The sequence below is a fragment of the Bufo gargarizans genome, chromosome 6 (genome assembly GCF_014858855.1).
Source record: "Bufo gargarizans isolate SCDJY-AF-19 chromosome 6, ASM1485885v1, whole genome shotgun sequence".
Lineage (NCBI taxonomy): Eukaryota > Metazoa > Chordata > Amphibia > Anura > Bufonidae > Bufo > Bufo gargarizans.
This window is the reverse complement of record NC_058085.1, coordinates 22,557,964-22,576,267: the sequence shown is the minus strand read 5'-3', so window position 1 is coordinate 22,576,267 and position 18,304 is coordinate 22,557,964. Positions and strand designations below refer to the sequence as shown.

Sequence of the window (18,304 nt, the reverse complement as noted above, 5' to 3'; positions counted from 1 at the left end):
GTATTTAGTAATATCTATTACCTGGTGATATGAGGGGCCGGTGATCCTCCATCATAATGCCCTTATATCCATCTACCTGATCATCCTGTGGGACATTGTGATGTTCTTCTGAACCATCCTGTAGAAGAAGAGGACTGGGACATCTCTCCGGTGTTCTTCTCTCTTCCTTAACTGTAGGAAACACATCCAGTGACTGAATTCATTCCTTACATACAGATAATGAGAGGACGTGTGTATTTAGTCATGTCTATTACCTGGTGATGTGAGAGGTGGGTGATCCTCCATCATGACGTCCTTGTACAGATCTTTGTGTCCTTCTAAATACTCCCACTCCTCCATGGAGAAATAGACGGTGACATCCTGACACCTTATAGAAACCTGACAACACAATGATACAGTCATCACCCGTATCCCTTCATAGCGTTCCTGTATAATGTCCCAGCATTCCCAGCAGTGTCACCTCTCCAGTCAGCAGCTCAATCATCTTGTTGGTGAGTTCTAGTATCTTCTCTCTCTTGATTTCCTCATGTATCAGGGGGTGAGGTGGAGGCTCCATGATTGGGCTCAGGGTTCTTCCCCATCTTTCAGACACAGGGTCCTGACAGCACCCACTAGAGGTCTTCTTCACTACTGTGTAGTCCTGGTTATAGAGAGACACAGTAATAACTATCACTCCATACATCTCCAGAGTCCCTCACCTCTCCAGTCATGTCCATCTGTTAGTAACATAGATAAGATGATGCAATGTGACATCATCAGAATCTCTCACCTCTCCAGTAAGCCGGAAGAGGATCTCTAGGGCGAGATTTATTATACTCTCCACCATCTTGTCCCTGTCCATTCTTGTGGGGTCAATCAGGAGAAGAATCTTATATAGAAGATCTCCACTGAGCGGATCCTATATTGTAGGAACCTGAATGGAAAGAAGATGAGACGATGTAAAATCCCCCCCTCCAAAAAAACTCATGTAAAATACAATAACTGGAGATACGAAGAGACATCAGAGGAGATAATAAAGTGTAGATGTTGTGTTCTCTCTTTTTATAGTGATCGAAACATGTGTGAGATCAAGGCAGTTTTATGGTATGTCACACCTTCACATGACCCTACAGCCAATAGAAGACGTCATCAGTGATGCCACAGCACGTGACCACCAGTAGACCATCATAGGCCTCAATGGTCAGGTGATATACATACCGCCATCAGAGCTCCAACCAATATTGTCGTTGCAGTGATGTAAACGGACTAAAGGAGACCACAGGAGCCTCAGTGCTGGAGCAGTGGAGGATTCTACAGGTCCAATCAGTGTAATTGTAAAACGCTGTGGAATATGTTGGCGATACATAAAAATTATTTCTATCTAGACAGACATTGGGTTGGCAGATTTTGTTTTTGGCAGCTCCTCACGACCTCACAGATGTTGTAGTTTAATAGATTTATTTTTAACAAGCAGCATGACGAAATACAGCGGTCATTAAAGGGTTTCTCCGGCATGTACTCAGGATAGGTCTTCAATATGAGCTCAATGTAGAGGTCCAACTCCCAACACCCCCGAACAAATCAGCAGGTGGCGCTTATACAGATACATACGTATAAGGTTACACAAAATTTTTAATGACATGCTAATATGAAAGTATTCAGATCCAGGTGCTGGTTTGAAAAATGTAGAATGTTTAGAATAAAGTTTGAATAATCACTGTGCTTCTTTATTGGGCTTCTCTAATACAGGTCCTTCTAAAAAAAATTAGCATATTGTGATAAAGTTCATTATTTTCTGTAATGTACTGATAAACATTAGACTTTCATATATTTTAGATTCATTACACACCAACTGAAGTAGCTCAAGCCTTTTATTGTTTTAATATTGATGATTTTGACATACAGCTCATAAAAACCCAAATTTCCTATCTCAAAAAATTAGCATATTTCATCCGACTAATAAAAGAAAAGTGTTTTTAATACAAAAAAAGTCAACCTTCAAATAATTATGTTCAGTTCTGCACTCAATACTTAGTCGGGAATCCTTTTGCAGAAATGACTGCTTCAATGCGGCGTGGCATGGAGGCAATCAGCCTGTGGCACTGCTGAGGTGTTATGGAGGCCCAGGATGCTTCGATAGCGGCCTTAAGCTCATCCAGAGTGTTGGGTCTTGCGTCTCTCAACTTTCTCTTCCCAATATCCCACAGATTCTCTATGGGGTTCAGGTCAGGAGAGTTGGCAGGCCAATTGAGCACAGTAATACCATGGTCAGTAAACCATTTACCAGTGGTTTTGGCACTGTGAGCAGGTGCCAGGTCGTGCTGAAAAATGAAATCTTCATCTCCATAAAACTTTTCAGCAGATGGAAGCATGAAGTGCTCCAAAATCTCCTGATAGCTAGCTGCATTGACCCTGCCCTTGATAAAACACAGTGGACCAACACCAGCAGCTGACATGGCACCCCAGACCATCACTGACTGTGGGTACTTGACACTGGACTTCAGGCATTTTGGCATTTCCCTCTCCCCAGTCTTCCTCCAGACTCTGGCACCTTGATTTCCGAATGACATGCAAAATTTGCTTTCATCCGAAAAAAGTACTTTGGACCACTGAGCAACAGTCCAGTGCTGCTTCTCTGTAGCCCAGGTCAGGCGCTTCTGCTGCTGTTTCTGGTTCAAAAGTGGCTTGACCTGGGGAATGCGGCACCTGTAGCCCATTTCCTGCACACGCCTGTACACGGTGGCTCTGGATGTTTCTACTCCAGACTCGGTCCACTGCTTCCGCAGGTCCCCCAAGGTCTGAAATTGGTCCTTCTCCACAATCTTCCTCAGGGTCCGGTCACCTCTTCTCGTTGTGCAGCGTTTTCTGCCACACTTTTTCCTTCCCACAGACTTCCCACTGAGGTGCCTTGATACAGCACTCTGGGAACAGCCTATTCGTTCAGAAATTTCTTTCTGTGTCTTACCCTCTTGCTTGATGGTGTCAATGATGGCCTTCTGGACAGCAGTCAGGTCGGCAGTCTTACCCATGATTGCGGTTTTGAGTAATGAACCAGGCTGGGAGTTTTTAAAAGCCTCAGGAATCTTTTGCAGGTGTTTAGAGTTAATTAGTTGATTCAGATGATTAGGTTAATAGCTCGTTTAGAGAACCTTTTCATGATATGCTAATTTTTTGATATAGGAATTTGGGGTTTTCATGAGCTGTATGCCAAAATCATCAATATTAAAACAATAAAAGGCTTGAACTACTTCAGTTGGTGTGTAATGAATCTAAAATATATGAAAGTCTAATGTTTATCAGTACATTACAGAAAATAATGAACTTTATCACAATATGCAAATTTTTTGAGAAGGACCTGTATATTTTTTGGACATATTATTCCCTGTTTCAGCTGCACAGCTAGATGCATTTCACTCAGAAGCAGGGAACATATCACTTGAGAAATGTGCCATCACTGTATTGCTGTGATGTCCATTTCCTCACTTCACACTATATTCGTTTTAAGCTCCGGACCTCACAGAAAAGTTAAGGAGGAGTAAATCACACTTACAGAAAGGCAGGGGCAGAGGTGTTTCTAGATTAAAACATTTGGAGACTGGGCCCCAGATGTTTTGTCTCAGGTCCTAAATGTACTGCCTGCCAGATAGATACAATTGGACGGCAATACAATTAAATCTAATGCATTGGAAGAGCTGAAGGACCTGTGATGACATCACAGTCCATGTGATTAGTGCTGAACGAAGAGGTTGAGGACCTGCGATGATGTCACCATCATGTGACCAGTGCAGGAGAGGATGGCGCTCTGCAGTCAAGAGAAGTCCTGGGGAAGAAACAGTGGTGAGATCTGGTACATGAGGAGAGGTAAGTGAAGGGAAAGATTTGGTGTGAGAGCCTGAGTAATGCTGGGGGTTATGGTTATTTAACTGGGATCGTTTGTTAGGGCTGAAGGGAGGGATGTTATTTACATGGGACTGAATGTTGTAGGTGGCTGGGGCAGGGTGATGTTATTTACATGGGAATGTGTGTTGAAGGTGGCTGGGGGAGGGAGTGATGTTATTAACATGGGACTGTAATGTTGATAGTGGCTGTGGGAGGGAGTGATGTTATTTACATGGGACTAAATGTTGAGGGGGTGATGTTGTTTACATGGGATTGCATGTTGGAGGTGGCTGGGGAGGGGGTGATGTTTTTTAATAAGCAATCTCTCTACAAACTTTCTTCTTGACCCCTTTACAATCCTCCTTTCGCCCTTTTCACTCTAAAGAAACTGCATTTACTAAAGTGTCTAACAATCTCCTAACATCAAAAAGAAATGGTGATTATTCTCTACTGATTCTGCTGGATCTCTCCGCAGCTTATGATACTGAAGACTATAAACTCCTCCTCACCATGCTCCACTCAATTGGCCTAAAGGACACTGCTCTCTCCTGGTTCTCTTCCTATCTCTCTGGCCGCTACTTTAGTGTATCATTCGCTGGCTCTTCTTCTCCTCTTACTATTTATGTTGGTGTACCCCAGGGCTCAGTAGGGCTGCACGATAAATCGAAAAAATAATCGAATCACGATAATCGGCAAATGCGATATGGCGATTTGGCCAACCCGAAAATGCCGCGATTATATATAAAAGGGGCCCCGCGCACATAACTGCCTTTTGCGTGTAAAGTGTTTTACTAGTGTGTGTGTGGGTGAAACAATCTCTCTCCTAACAGGTCCGGCCTCTGTACTCACTATGAATTCAATGCACTGCAGCGAGCGGCAGCGAGGTGGCCGGCCGGTGCGTGACTGACGTCACTTAGCAACGCTCCTCCTACTTCAGGAAGCAGGAGCGTTACTAAGTGACGTCAGTCACGCGCCGGCCGGACCACCTCGCTGCCGCTCGCTGCAGTGCATTGCATTCATAGTGAGTACAGAGGCTGGACCTGTTAGGAGAGAGATTGTTTCACCCACACACACCCACACACACACTAGTAAAACACTTTACACGCAAAAGGCAGTTATGTGCCCAGTTTAGGACACATGAGGGGGACCAGCATAAGATGCTATATGTCTTAAGCTGGCCCCCCTCATGGCCCTATGTGTCCTCCACACATCCCCTATAACAGTGCCATCCACAGGTCCCCCATAAGTGTCCTCCACAGATCCCCCATATAACAGCGTCCTCCACAGATCCCCCACATAACAGCGCCCTCCACAGATCCCCCACATAACAGCGCCCTCCACAGATCCCCCACATAACAGCGCCCTCCACAGATCCCCCATATAACCGCCCTCCACAGATCCCCCATATAACAGCGCCCTCCACAGATCCCCCATATAACAGCGCCCTCCACAGATCCCCCACAACACAGCATCCTCCACAGAACCCCCACAGCACAGCGTCCTCCACAGATCCCCCACAACACAGCGTCCTCCACAGATCCCCCACAACACAGCGTCCTCCACAGATCCCCCACAACACAGCGTCCTCCACAGATCCCCCACAACACAGCGTCCTCCACAGATCCCCCACAACACAGCGACCTCCACAGATCCCCCATATAACAGCGCCCTCCACAGATCCCCCACAACACAGCGCCCTCCACAGATCCCCCACAACACAGCGCCCTCCACAGATCCCCCACAACACAGCGCCCTCCACAGATCCCCCATATAACAGCGCCCTCCACAGATCCCCCATATAACAGCGCCCTCTACAGATCCCCCATATAACAGCGCCCTCTACAGATCCCCCACAACACAGCGCCCTCCACAGATCCCCCACAACACAGCGTCCTCCACAGATCCCCCATATAACAGCACCCTCCGCAGATCCCCCATATAACAGCACCCTCCACAGATCCCCCACAACACAGCACCCTCCACAGATCCCCCACAACACAGCACCCTCCACAGATCCCCCATATAACAGCACCCTCCACAGATCCCCCATATAACAGCACCTTCCACAGATCCCCCACAACACAGCCCCCTCCACAGATCCCCCATATAACAGCACCCTCCACAGATCCCCCATATAACAGCACCCTCCACAGATCCCCCATAACTATGTCATACCCAGCCGCGTCAGCGGCTCATATGGGAAAATCCAAGCAAATAGACCTCTAGCACAATTCCTTTAAAATATCGCATTGCATATCGTTATCGCAATTTTTAGGGCCCTAATCGCACAAAATTCCCATATCGTGCAGCCCTAGGGCTCAGTACTAGGTCCTCTACTCTTCTCCCTCTACACAGCCCCCATCGGACAGATTTTGCAAGGCTGTTTTTTTTTTTTTTTTTACACCATGTCCCTTTTGAAGCCCGCCTGATGCACCCCTAGAGTAGAAACTCCAAAAAAGTGACCCCATTTTAGAAACTACAGGATTGGGTGTCAGTTTTGTTGGTAGTAGTTTAGGGTACATATGATTTTTGGTTGCTCTATATTACACTTTTTGTGAAGCAAGATAACAAGAAATAGCACAGTTTTTGGCACCGTTTTTATTTTTATTTAATTTACAACATTCATCTGACAGGTTAGATCATGTGGTATTTTTATAGACCAGGTTGTCACGGACGCGGCGATACCTAATATGTATACTTTTTATTTATGTAAGTTTTACACAATGATTTCATTTTTGAAGCAAAAAAAAAATCTTGTTTTAGTGTCTCCATAGTCTGAGAGCCATAATTTTTTCAGTTTTTGGGCGATTACCTTGGGTAGGGTATGATTTTTGCGGGATAAGATGACTGTTTGATTGGCATTATTTTGGGATGCATATTACTTTTTGATCGCTTGCTATTACACTTTTAGTGATTTTTTTTTCTAGGGTGTTCATCTGAGGGGTTAGGTCATGTGATATGTTTATAGAGCCGGTCGATACGGACGCTGCGATACCTAATGTGTATACTCCCCCCCCCCCCCCCCATATTTTTACCAATTTTTTTCAACTTTATTTGGGAAAAATGACATTTTTGTTTATTTTTTACTTGAAACTTATAAAGTTTTCACCTTCAAAAATTTATTTTTCAACTTTTTTTTTGTCCCACTTTGAGACTTAAACTTTTGGGGGTCTAATCCTTTACAATGCATTCCAATACTTCTGTATTGGAATGCATTGGCTGTATGAGTAATATAGTAAGTATTACTCATACAGCTTCCGGGGCCTGTGAGATCCAGGGGGCTGGATCTCACAGGCTTGTCACCGGAAGGCAGCGCGATGCCTTCCTTAGACATCGCGCTGACTTCCATGCCATCGGGTCCCCCCTACAGCCGCCTGGGGACCAGATAGCACCGCCGCCGCAATAGGTAAAAGCCACAAACCAAACCGGAGGTCTTCAATTGACTGAATTGACAGTGTATTAATCAGAAATACACTGGGTGCACAGGTACGCCCTGTGTCCTGAAGAGGTTAATAACCTCCATAATTCGTACCTCTCACACCCGTCTTCAAGTTCTCGAGCTGCACCTACTCTCTGGAATACTCTGCCCCGGAATATCAGGTCAATTCACAACTTCTCCACCTTCAAACGTCTCCCCCACCAACTCCTCTGGCCTAAACTCCATCCTCTAGCAGTCCCAATCCCGAAGCAGATCGGCCAGCACCACTTCTGTCAGTTCAATAATGGCTCGAATCCTACTTATCACAATCAACTACCTTATGTGTCACCCCCAATTCCTCATAGATTGTAAGCTCTTGCGAGCAGGGCCCTGACTCCTAGTGTTTCAGTTGTATATTAGCCAGTTACTTTTGTTTTGTACATGAACCCTATGAATTTGTAAAGCGCTGCGGAATATGATTGTGCTGTATAAATATTATTATTATTATTTGAATGGGTCTGTATATTGGAGGGTCTGATGAATTATAATTTCACTAAAGGGGGGAATATAACTACTGGGGCACTCTAGGGGGCAGTATAAATACTGGGGGCTATGTGAGGGCATAATTAATACTGGAGGGCTATTCTACTAATGGAGGCACTCTTGGGGAGCAGGAAAGATGAGAAAAGGCATGCAGCAAAGGTCAGACCGATGCTGGTGGTAGGGGACTCTATTATTAGGAGGACAGACAGGGTCATCTGTCACCGAGACTGTGAATGCCAAACAGTGTGTTGTCTGCCCGGTGCTCGAGTTCGGCATATTGCGGATCGCATTGACAGATTGCTGGGTGGAGCGGGGGTAGACCCGGTGGTCATGGTACACATTGGCACCAATGACAAAGTGAGCGAGAGATGGAAGGTCCTTTAATATGATTTTAGGGAACTAGGAGAGAAGCTCAAGTCCAGGACCTCCAAGGTAGTGTTTTCAGAAATACTACCAGTGCCACGAGCATCACCAGAGAGACAACGGGAGCTTAGGGAATTAAAGGGATTCTATCACCTTGTTTTAGCCTATAGAGCTGCGGACATTCACGGCTAGATCGCCGCTAGCATGTCCGCAATATACCTGTCCCATAGCACTGTGTGCTTTTATCGCATCGCAAGATTACGGCGGTCTAACTTTGTGAGCAAGAAGGAGATTCAGAGGACGCTGTTAATCTATCCATGAGACAGATAACAGCCAGTATACCTTACAATGGCAGCCTTGTGCACTATGCAGAAGATTTAAAAAGGTTTCAGACCACTATCCGGCGCTGCAGGCATAAAGATCAGTCCTTGAGATGAATAGGATTCTTTTTATTAATAGAGTCAACGCGTTTCAAGGGCGAAATGCCCCCTTCGTCAGGACAATATACAGAATAAAAATACACTTGTGTTAGGGATATTTTTAAACGCTGTTTTGGTGGGTTAAACAAGGGGAGGTTCAGGGTTGGGGTGGGCGTGCTTAGTAAAATGAGGCTAATTGCTAGTGTCCCTTAGCAATTAGTAGCAGATGATGTTCGGTGTCTGACACTTCTGTGGCGTGCAGGCTAGATAGCGTGGAGTCAAGCGATCCATTGCTAATTTATTTATGGGGGAGTTTGAAGACAAATTCATTATTAACCACCCAGACCATCATAAACAGATCATATATTACAAAAGGTATATTGATGACCTGTTCATTATCTGGGATGGCAAGGAAGACACTGCGCAAATCTTCTGTAGTTCCCTCAATAATACCGACTGGGGAATCTCCTTCACTCCAAACTTCAATAAAGTGGAAATAGAATTTCTAGACATCATTATCTCATATCACAATAACCATTTAAGTACAAAAATGTACTTTAAAACAGTAGATACCAATAGCTATATCCATTATTCAAGCTTTCATCACAGAAAGTGGCTGCAAAATATACCCTATAGCCAATGCAAAAGGATCAGACGTAACTGTACAAAAAATGAGGACTTTAAAATCCAGACCAAAATACTTGAAAATAGGTTTCGTGACAAAGGTTACCCCAAAAAACTGGTGAAAGATGCCATAAAAAAGAGCAGCTTACAGTCACAAGAGGAATGCCTATCAATTACCACCAAACAGCAGGATCCTATAGAAATAGTCCGGTTTATCACGCAATATAACACATCGAATAGACAGATACAAAAAATCTTGAAAAATCACTGGCATATCCTCCTGCAAGATCCATATATAGCAAAACATCTACCTTCCATACCAAAAATCACCTATAGAAGAGCACCCACCATAAAGAATATACTAGCCCCAAGCAGACCAAAACAGCACACCCAAATGATAGGCGAAAGCAAACAGAGCCGGGGGAAAGGGAAAGCAAAAGGGAGCTATAGGTGCGGAGCCAAGAATTGTTTGTGTTGTAAAATTATTACACACAAACAAACTTCCTTTACCTCCAATTGTAATGGTACATCATTCCCAATAAAACATCACCTTACCTGTCATTCCACTTACGTTATTTATCTCATTGAATGCAGATGCGGCCTACAATATGTGGGTCGCACTACCCAAGCCCTTCATTGCCGGGTGAACCAACATGGGTACAATATCCGTAAACAATATCTGAAACACAAGGTGTCCAGACACTGTGCATCCACACCAGAAAAAGAGAAACATGAGATCAAAATTACTCCAATCGACTTTATACCGGAAAATCCCTTTAACCGTTTTGAAAGATTACAAAAAAGGGAAGTATACTGGATGTACCAATTAGATACGCTGAGCCCACGAGGCCTAAACGAAATCAGTGAGACTATCTTATGATAACAATATATATATATATATAGGTTAAAGTCCTCATCACTACAAACCCCAACACGAATTGGGTCCACTGACTGGTACTGGCATACCATCGTGTACGCACGCACGGGGATATATATATCCGTACAACGTTCATTCATACAATCGGGGCTAAGAGTATGGCGTGTAGAGACGCCCCTCTTCCTCTATAGACTCTCTCTATATATATATTATAACACCCATACAACACATTTATATGCCTACCTAGCCATCTATAAACTATTGACAGTCACTATGTACCCTCCATTATCACTACTAGTAATATTCTCTCTTCTACTGGCTATTACCTCATCACTCTACATATTGGTCTCTATATTATAATGTATACACCGTTGTTTGGAATAGTCTAATATATTTGTATCTCAAGAAAAATCCCGCCATACAACCCTGTAGTATATCCATCAGGTCCACATTAGAATTAAGGGTCTAATCAATTTTAATTACTGTAAACTATTGATAGCCATATAGTTATAAACACTAGCTATGAGTGTAATATTAATAGATGCTTCCTATTCCGTCCCATATATGGAAGTTCTAGATTATATATATATATATATATATATATATATATATTTTATAAATCATAACATATTTTAATCTAATTAATAACACCAAAATTAGCCGTAAGGATTTTTAATCAGTATTAATCTCACCATTCTATACTCAATATAAGTGGCCGACATATGGTGACAATTAGATATCATAGTATATATATATATATATTAAAATCAGACGACCTCCTCTGGGAATAATAATCCAGAACCCCCTAATAATTAGCGCATAAATCATTATTCAGAACATAGCAGTTATAAAACAGCAGCGCTATACCAGACCGACCTGTGGCTTGTAAAGATCCCGGTCTGAGAGATCGGGCAGCGCTGAGTATTATAGCACGCAGGAGAGTCGGCAGACCTGCAGGAATAACAGACTGGCGAACCGCTGCACAGTGAAAGCGGGGAGCCAGAGCCGCACACAGCTCTATGTGAAGGTCCGCTGCAGTCTCACAGTGAATAGCAGCGCCACTACAGTCAATCTATCACTATCAGTACTATGAAATGTTCGATTCAAACTAAATAATGTAACATGAAATGTATCACTATGGATATTATGAATGAAAACAATGTATTTATTTAAACTATATCATGGATCGCTTGACTCCACGCTATCTAGCCTGCACGCCACAGAAGTGTCAGACACCGAACATCATCTGCCACTAATTGCTAAGGGATACTAGCAATTAGCCTCATTTTACTAAGCACGCCCACCCCAACCCTGAACCTCCCCTTGTTTAACCCGCCAAAACAGCGTTTTAAATATCCCTAACACAAGTGTATTTTTATTCTGTATATTGTCCTGACGAAGGGGGCATTTCGCCCTTGAAACGCGTTGACTCTATTAATAAAAAGAATCCTATTCATCTCAAGGACTGATCTTTATGCCTGCAGCGCCGGATAGTGGTCTGAAACCTTTTTAAATCTTCTGCATATTCACTTTCCTGGAACTTCTGGACGGGAAGAGACCCAGGCAGCAGCACGGCATCCCCTGATGCTGGTGGGGAAATATACCAGCTAAGGCACTTCTAGCTGTTGTGACTCCTCACAACAAAATCTGGTAAGCGAAATACGCACCGTAAAATTATATTATCTGTAAGACGTTACCATACATGAGGCGCTGTGTTTTTTGTCTTTGATGTCTGATGTTTGATGTCATTAGACCACACCCCTTCTCATTACAGAGATGCACATCACCTAATATGCTTAATTGGTAGTAGGCTTTCGAGCCTATACAGCTTGGAGTAAGACAACATGCATAAAGAGGATGATGTGGTCAAAATACTCATTTGCCTAATAATTCTGCACTCCCTGTATATAACGCCCCCTGCTCCAGTCCACGTCTCTGAGATCTCCTGGATATGTCATTTATATAACATCCCCTGCTCCAGTCCACGTCTCTGAGATCTCCTGGATATGTCTTCTATATAATGCCCCCTGCTCCTCCAGTCCACGTCTCTGAGATCTTCTATATAACGCCCCCTGCTCCAGTCCACATCTCTGAGATCTCCTGGATATGTCTTCTATATAACGCCCCCTGCATCTCCAGTCCACGTCTCTGAGATCTCCTGGATATGTCTTCTATATAATGCCCCCTGCATCTCCAGTCCACGTCTCTGAGATCTCCTGGATATGTCTTCTATATAATGCCCCCTGCATCTCCAGTCCACGTCTCTGAGATCTCCTGGATATGTCTTCTATATAATGCCCCCTGCTCCAGTCCACGTCTCTGAGATCTCCTGGATATGTCTTCTATATAATGCCCCCTGCTCCTCCAGTCCACGTCTCTGAGATCTTCTGGATATGTCTTCTATATAACGCCCCCTCCTACAGTCCACATCTCTGAGATCTCCTGGATATAGCTTCTCTATAACGCCCCCTGCTCCAGTCCACATCTCTGAGATCTCCTGGATATGTCTTATATATAACGTCCTCTCCTCCAGTCCACATCTATGAGATCTCCTGGATATGTCTTCTATATAACGCCCCCTCCTCCAGTCCACGTCTCTGAGATCTCCTGGATATGTCTTCTATATAACGCCCTCTGCTCCAGTCCACGTCTCTGAGATCTCCTGGACATGTCTTCTATATAACGCCCCCTCCTCCAGTCCACGTCTCTGAGATCTCCTGGATATGTCTTCTATATAACGCCCCCTGCTCCAGTCCACGTCTCTGAGATCTCCTGGATATGTCTTCTATATAACGCCCCCTCCTCCAGTCCACGTCTCTGAGATCTCCTGGATATGTCTTCTATATAACGCCCCTCCTCCAGTCCACGTCTCTGAGATCTCCTGGATATGTCTTCTATATAACACCCCCTCCTCCAGTCCACGTCTCTGAGATCTCCTGGATATGTCTTCTATATAACGCCCCCTCCTCCAGTCCACATCTCTGAGATCTCCTGGATATGTCTTCTATATAACGCCCCCTCCTCCAGTCTACATCTCTGAGATCTCCTGGATATGTCTTCTATATAAACGCCCCCTCCTCCAGTCCACGTCTCTGAGATCTCCTGGATATGTCTTCTATATAACGCCCCCTGCTCCAGTCCACGTCTCTGAGATCTCCTGGATATGTCTTCTATATAACGCCCCCTCCTCCAGTCCACGTCTCTGAGATCTCCTGGATATGTCTTCTATATAACGCCCCCTGCTCCAGTCCACGTCTCTGAGATCTCCTGGATATGTCTTCTATATAACGCCCCCTGCTCCAGTCCACGTCTCTGAGATCTCCTGGATATGTCTTCTATATAACGCCCCCTCCTCCAGTCCACGTCTCTGAGATCTCCTGGATATGTCTTCTATATAACGCTCCCTGCTCCAGTCCACGTCTCTGAGATCTCCTGGATATGTCTTCTATATAACGCCCCCTGCTCCAGTCCACATCTCTGAGATCTCCTGGATATGTCTTCTATATAACGCCCCCTGCTCCAGTCCACGTCTCTGAGATCTCCTGGATATGTCTTCTATATAACGCCTCCTCCTCCAGTCCACGTCTCTGAGATCTCCTGGATATGTCTTCTATATAACGCCCCCTCCTCCAGTCCACGTCTCTGAGATCTTCCGGATATGTCTTCTATATAACCCCCCCTGCTCCTGGCTTTTGTTGCCCCTGAGGAAGGCCGCCCTTGAAATGCATTGTATACTAGAACCAACCCCTTGTGATTTGTATTTTATGTTATTATCTTTAGGCTGGTGTCCTGCCCCAGAAGCTGCGTCTTTACCTCCTGCTTCATGTTCTCTGGAGTTTGTAGATTAGGCTGAGTTCACACTCCAGTTATTTGATCAGTTATTTCCATCAGTTATTGTGAGCCAAAACCTGGTGCGGGAGAAAACCACAGAACAAGTGCAGATCTTCCCATTACACCTGATCTCCGAGTCGCTTCACTGCTGGTCTGGGCTCAATAACTGAAGGAAATAACTGCAGTGTGAACTGGGCCTTAAGGGCGGATGGAGCTGTGTATCTTTGTGGCTGTGGAGCCTTATATGTGTGGATGTGATGAGTGTTCCACTTACCTGGGGGCAGGCGTGTCCTCCTCTGACAACCCTTCACTATGGAGCCTCCTGGGCTGTAGTTTCTACCACCATGTACAGGAGTCGGGCTCCAGACTGTGCTGCAGGAGAAGGTACAGGACCTGTGATGATGTCATGACCATGTGATCAGGTGTGGGAGGAGTCAGGCTGTGCTGCAGGAGAAGGTACAGGACCTGTGATGATGTCAGGACCATGTGATCAGGTATGGGCGGAGTCAGGCTGTGCTGCAGGAGAAGGTACAGGACCTGTGATGATGTCATGAACATGTGATCAGGTGTGGGAGGAGTCAGGCTGTGCTGCAGGAGAAGGTACAGGACCTGTGACGATGTCATGTCCATGTGATCAGGAGTGGGACGAATCAGGCTGTGCTGCAGGAGAAGGTACAGGACCTGTGATGATGTCATGACCATGTGATCAGGTGTGGGAGGAGTCATGGAGATCACATGACCAGGTTTATCTTCTCCGTGTGAGACTCTGCTGTGCTGTGTGGAATCCCAGTCTGTATGTAGCAGAGCTGTAAGCCTGTAATGTCCGTATAGATGAGCTGTATCCGTGTAATGTCTGTGTAGTTGAGCTGTATGTGCATACAACCAAGCTGTTTATGTGTAAAATGCCTCTAAAGAGTTCTATCAGTGTGTGCAGCAGAGCTGTGTATGTGTAATGTTCAGTTACTACAGCGGAGTCTTTGTCATGTCCATGTAGCAGAGCTGTGTATGTGTAATGTTCAGTTACTACAGCTGAGTCTCTGTCATGTCCATGTAGCAGAGCTGTGTATGTGTAATGTTCCGTTACTACAGCGGAGTCTTTGTCATGTCCATGTAGCAGAGCTGTGTATGTGTAATGTTCAGTTACTACAGCGGAGTCTTTGTCATGTCCATGTAGCAGAGCTGTGTATGTGTAATGTTCAGTTACTACAGCTGAGTCTTTCTCATGTCCATGTAGCAGAGCTGTGTATGTGTAATGTTCAGTTACTACAGCGGAGTCTTTGTCATGTCCATGTAGCAGAGCTGTGTATGTGTAATGTTCAGTTACTACAGCGGAGTCTCTGTCATGTCCATGTAGCAGAGCTGTGTATGTGTAATGTTCAGTTACTACAGCAGAGTCTTTGTCATGTCCATGTAGCAGAGCTGTGTATGTGTAATGTTCAGTTACTACAGTCTTTGTCATGTCCATGTAGCAGAGCTGTGTATGTGTAATGTTCAGTTACTACAGCTGAGTCTCTGTCATGTCCATGTAGCAGAGCTGTATATGTGTAATGTTCAGTTACTACAGCTGAGTCTCTGTCATGTCCATGTAGCAGAGCTGTGTATGTGTAATGTTCAGTTACTACAGCTGAGTCTCTGTCATGTCCATGTAGCAGAGCTGTGTATGTGTAATGTTCAGTTACTACAGCAGAGTTTCTGTCATGTCCATGTAGCAGAGCTGTGTATGTGTAATGTTCAGTTACTACAGCGGAGTCTCTGTCATGTCCATGTAGCAGAGCTGTGTATGTGTAATGTTCAGTTACTACAGCTGAGTCTCTGTCATGTCCATGTAGCAGAGCTGTGTATGTGTAATGTTCAGTTACTACAGCTGAGTCTCTGTCATGTCCATGTAGCAGAGCTGTGTATGTGTAATGTTCAGTTACTACAGCGAGTCTCTGTCATGTCCATGTAGCAGAGCTGTGTATGTGTAATGTGCAGTTACTACAGCTGAGTCTTTGTCGTGTCCATGTAGCAGAGCTGTGTATGTGTAATGCTCAGTTACTACAGCTGAGTCTCTGTCATGTCCATGTAGCAGAGCTGTGTATGTGTAATGTTCAGTTACTACAGCGGAGTCTCTGTCATGTCCATGTAGCAGAGCTGTGTATGTGTAATGTTCAGTTACTACAGCTGAGTCTCTGTCATGTCCATGTAGCAGAGCTGTGTATGTGTAATGTTCAGTTACTACAGCTGAGTCTTTGTCATGTCCATGTAGCAGAGCTGTGTATGTGTAATGTTCAGTTACTACAGCGGAGTCTCTGTCATGTCCATGTAGCAGAGCTGTGTATGTGTAATGTTCAGTTACTACAGCAGAGTCTCTGTCATGTCCATGTAGCAGAGCTGTGTATGTGTAATATTCAGTTACTATAGCTAAGTTTTTGTCATGTCCATGTAGAAGAGCTGTGTATGTGTAATGTGCAGTTACTACAGCGGAGTCTCTGTCATGTCCATATAGCAGAGCTGTGTATGTGTAATGTTCAGTTACTACAGCGGAGTCTCTGTCATGTCCATGTAGCAGAGCTGTGTATGTGTAATGTTCAGTTACTACAGCTGAGTCTCTGTCATGTCCATGTAGCAGAGCTGTGTATGTGTAATGTTCAGTTACTACAGCGGAGTCTCTGTCATGTCCATGTAGAAGAGCTGTGTATGTGTGATGTTCAGTTACTACAGCGGAGTCTCTGTCATGTCCATGTAGCAGAGCTGTGTATGTGTAATGTTCAGTTACTACAGCGGAGTCTTTGTCATGTCCATGTAGCAGAGCTGTGTATGTGTAATGTTCAGTTACTACAGCTGAGTCTCTGTCATGTCCATGTAGCAGAGCTGTGTATGTGTAATGTTCAGTTACTACAGCGGAGTCTCTGTCATGTCCATGTAGCAGAGCCGGCGATGTAATCTGCTGGTATCAGGGCTCTGTGTGCGCTCAGGAGATGTTTAGGGGTAACTCTGTCCCTTTTCTCCATATCAGTTAGTAGAAATGATGTCAGCGATACCTTATGTCGGGGCAGATGTAGGATTTCCGCTGTGGGGGAAAAGGAGGAATAAGCTTCTCTTCTGTTATTCCTAGTGTTAGCACATAAATGGCCGCGCTGTGTCTTATCGCTGGGGATTGTCTCTGTAGTTGATCTGAGCTTGTCTGCTGCTCCAATGGGGGAACATGGGCCCCGTTCTCCTGACTGGCAGGGGCCCCCAGCGGATGGACCCCACAATCAGTGGACAGGAGATAAGTTCCCGTGTCTCAGTCTTGTATCATTGGCTGAATTTCAAAGATGAGATTTTAGTCTTTGGAGATTAGAAAAAACGCATCCGGCGACGCTGGAGAACCGCGGAAATGTCGGACAGATTTTCCTCGAAAGGGCGGCTTCCAAGGTGGTAATTGCACGCTGAATTCAGTAAAGCATACCGTGCCCGAGGCAGGGTTCCGACCTTCCGGTGTTATGGCTCACTCCACTAGAGTGGCGAGCGCATCTTGGGCTGCTTGTGTAAGGCGACTACTTGGTCCTCCTTACACACATTCACAAATTTACCAGGTGCATACTTGTGCATCGGTGGTCGCTGCTTTGGGCAGCATGGTCTTGCAGGCGGCAGTTCTTGGATGCCTGCCGGGACGCTTGCTTCCATGGGTCTGTGGTTTTTCCCTCCCTGTGGACTGCTTTTGGACGTCCCACGGTTCCCGTGTCCCCCAATGAATATGGGCGAGAAAAGGAGATTTTTGTATAACTTACCAGTAAAATCTCTTTCTCGCTCTTCATTGGGGGACACAGCACCCACCCAGTATTGTTGTTCGACCACAGTTGGCAGCTGCTGGTTTGAATCCCGTTGGGGCCTTTTGGCATGGTTGGTGTTCCATGTTTTTTCTTGGTTGGCTTGCTTCTCCTACTGCTTGTACACAAACTGAAGCTCTCTCTCCAGGCTGGAGGGGGTATAGCTGCCAGCATAGGAGCTAACAGCTTTTACTTAGTGTCAATGCCTCCTAGAGGACATAGCTATATCAGAAAATCGAAAATCTATAAACTGAAGATCGAAACCATGGTCGCTGATAATGGGAAGAACATTCTATTGGTCCTGCATAAAAGGAGGACTGACCCATGCGCCCTGCATGGCGCATATCTTTAATCTGGTTGTAACACGGTTCCTGAAGTCTTCCACTTAAATGCAAGAGGTCTTGAAAATGACTAAGAAACTGCATGCACTTCAGCCACTCTTACCATACAATACACGCCCCCCCCCTCCCCCTCCCTATAAAGGCAGAATAGTGTTCCCCAACATCGCCGCATATGCAACGTTTCCACATGTTTGAACTCCACCCTCAACATGGTGGTCTGAGTATACGAGCAGAGG

At 45.1% G+C, this 18,304-nt stretch overlaps 1 protein-coding gene and 1 long non-coding RNA gene across 2 annotated transcripts in view; both read right to left on the bottom strand.

Moving 5' to 3' along the window:
- The window catches only part of LOC122940391, a 1,778,572-nt gene that overhangs the window by 1,013,108 nt on the left and 747,160 nt on the right, over window positions 1-18,304 (bottom strand). The gene's annotated exons all lie outside the window — the stretch shown is intronic.
- LOC122940475 lies at window positions 584-14,337 on the bottom strand. Its single transcript, XR_006390298.1, has 3 exons — window positions 14,208-14,337; window positions 770-913; window positions 584-640 (listed from the first exon to the last, which is right to left on the bottom strand). It is a non-coding gene; the product is annotated as an uncharacterized LOC122940475 (long non-coding RNA).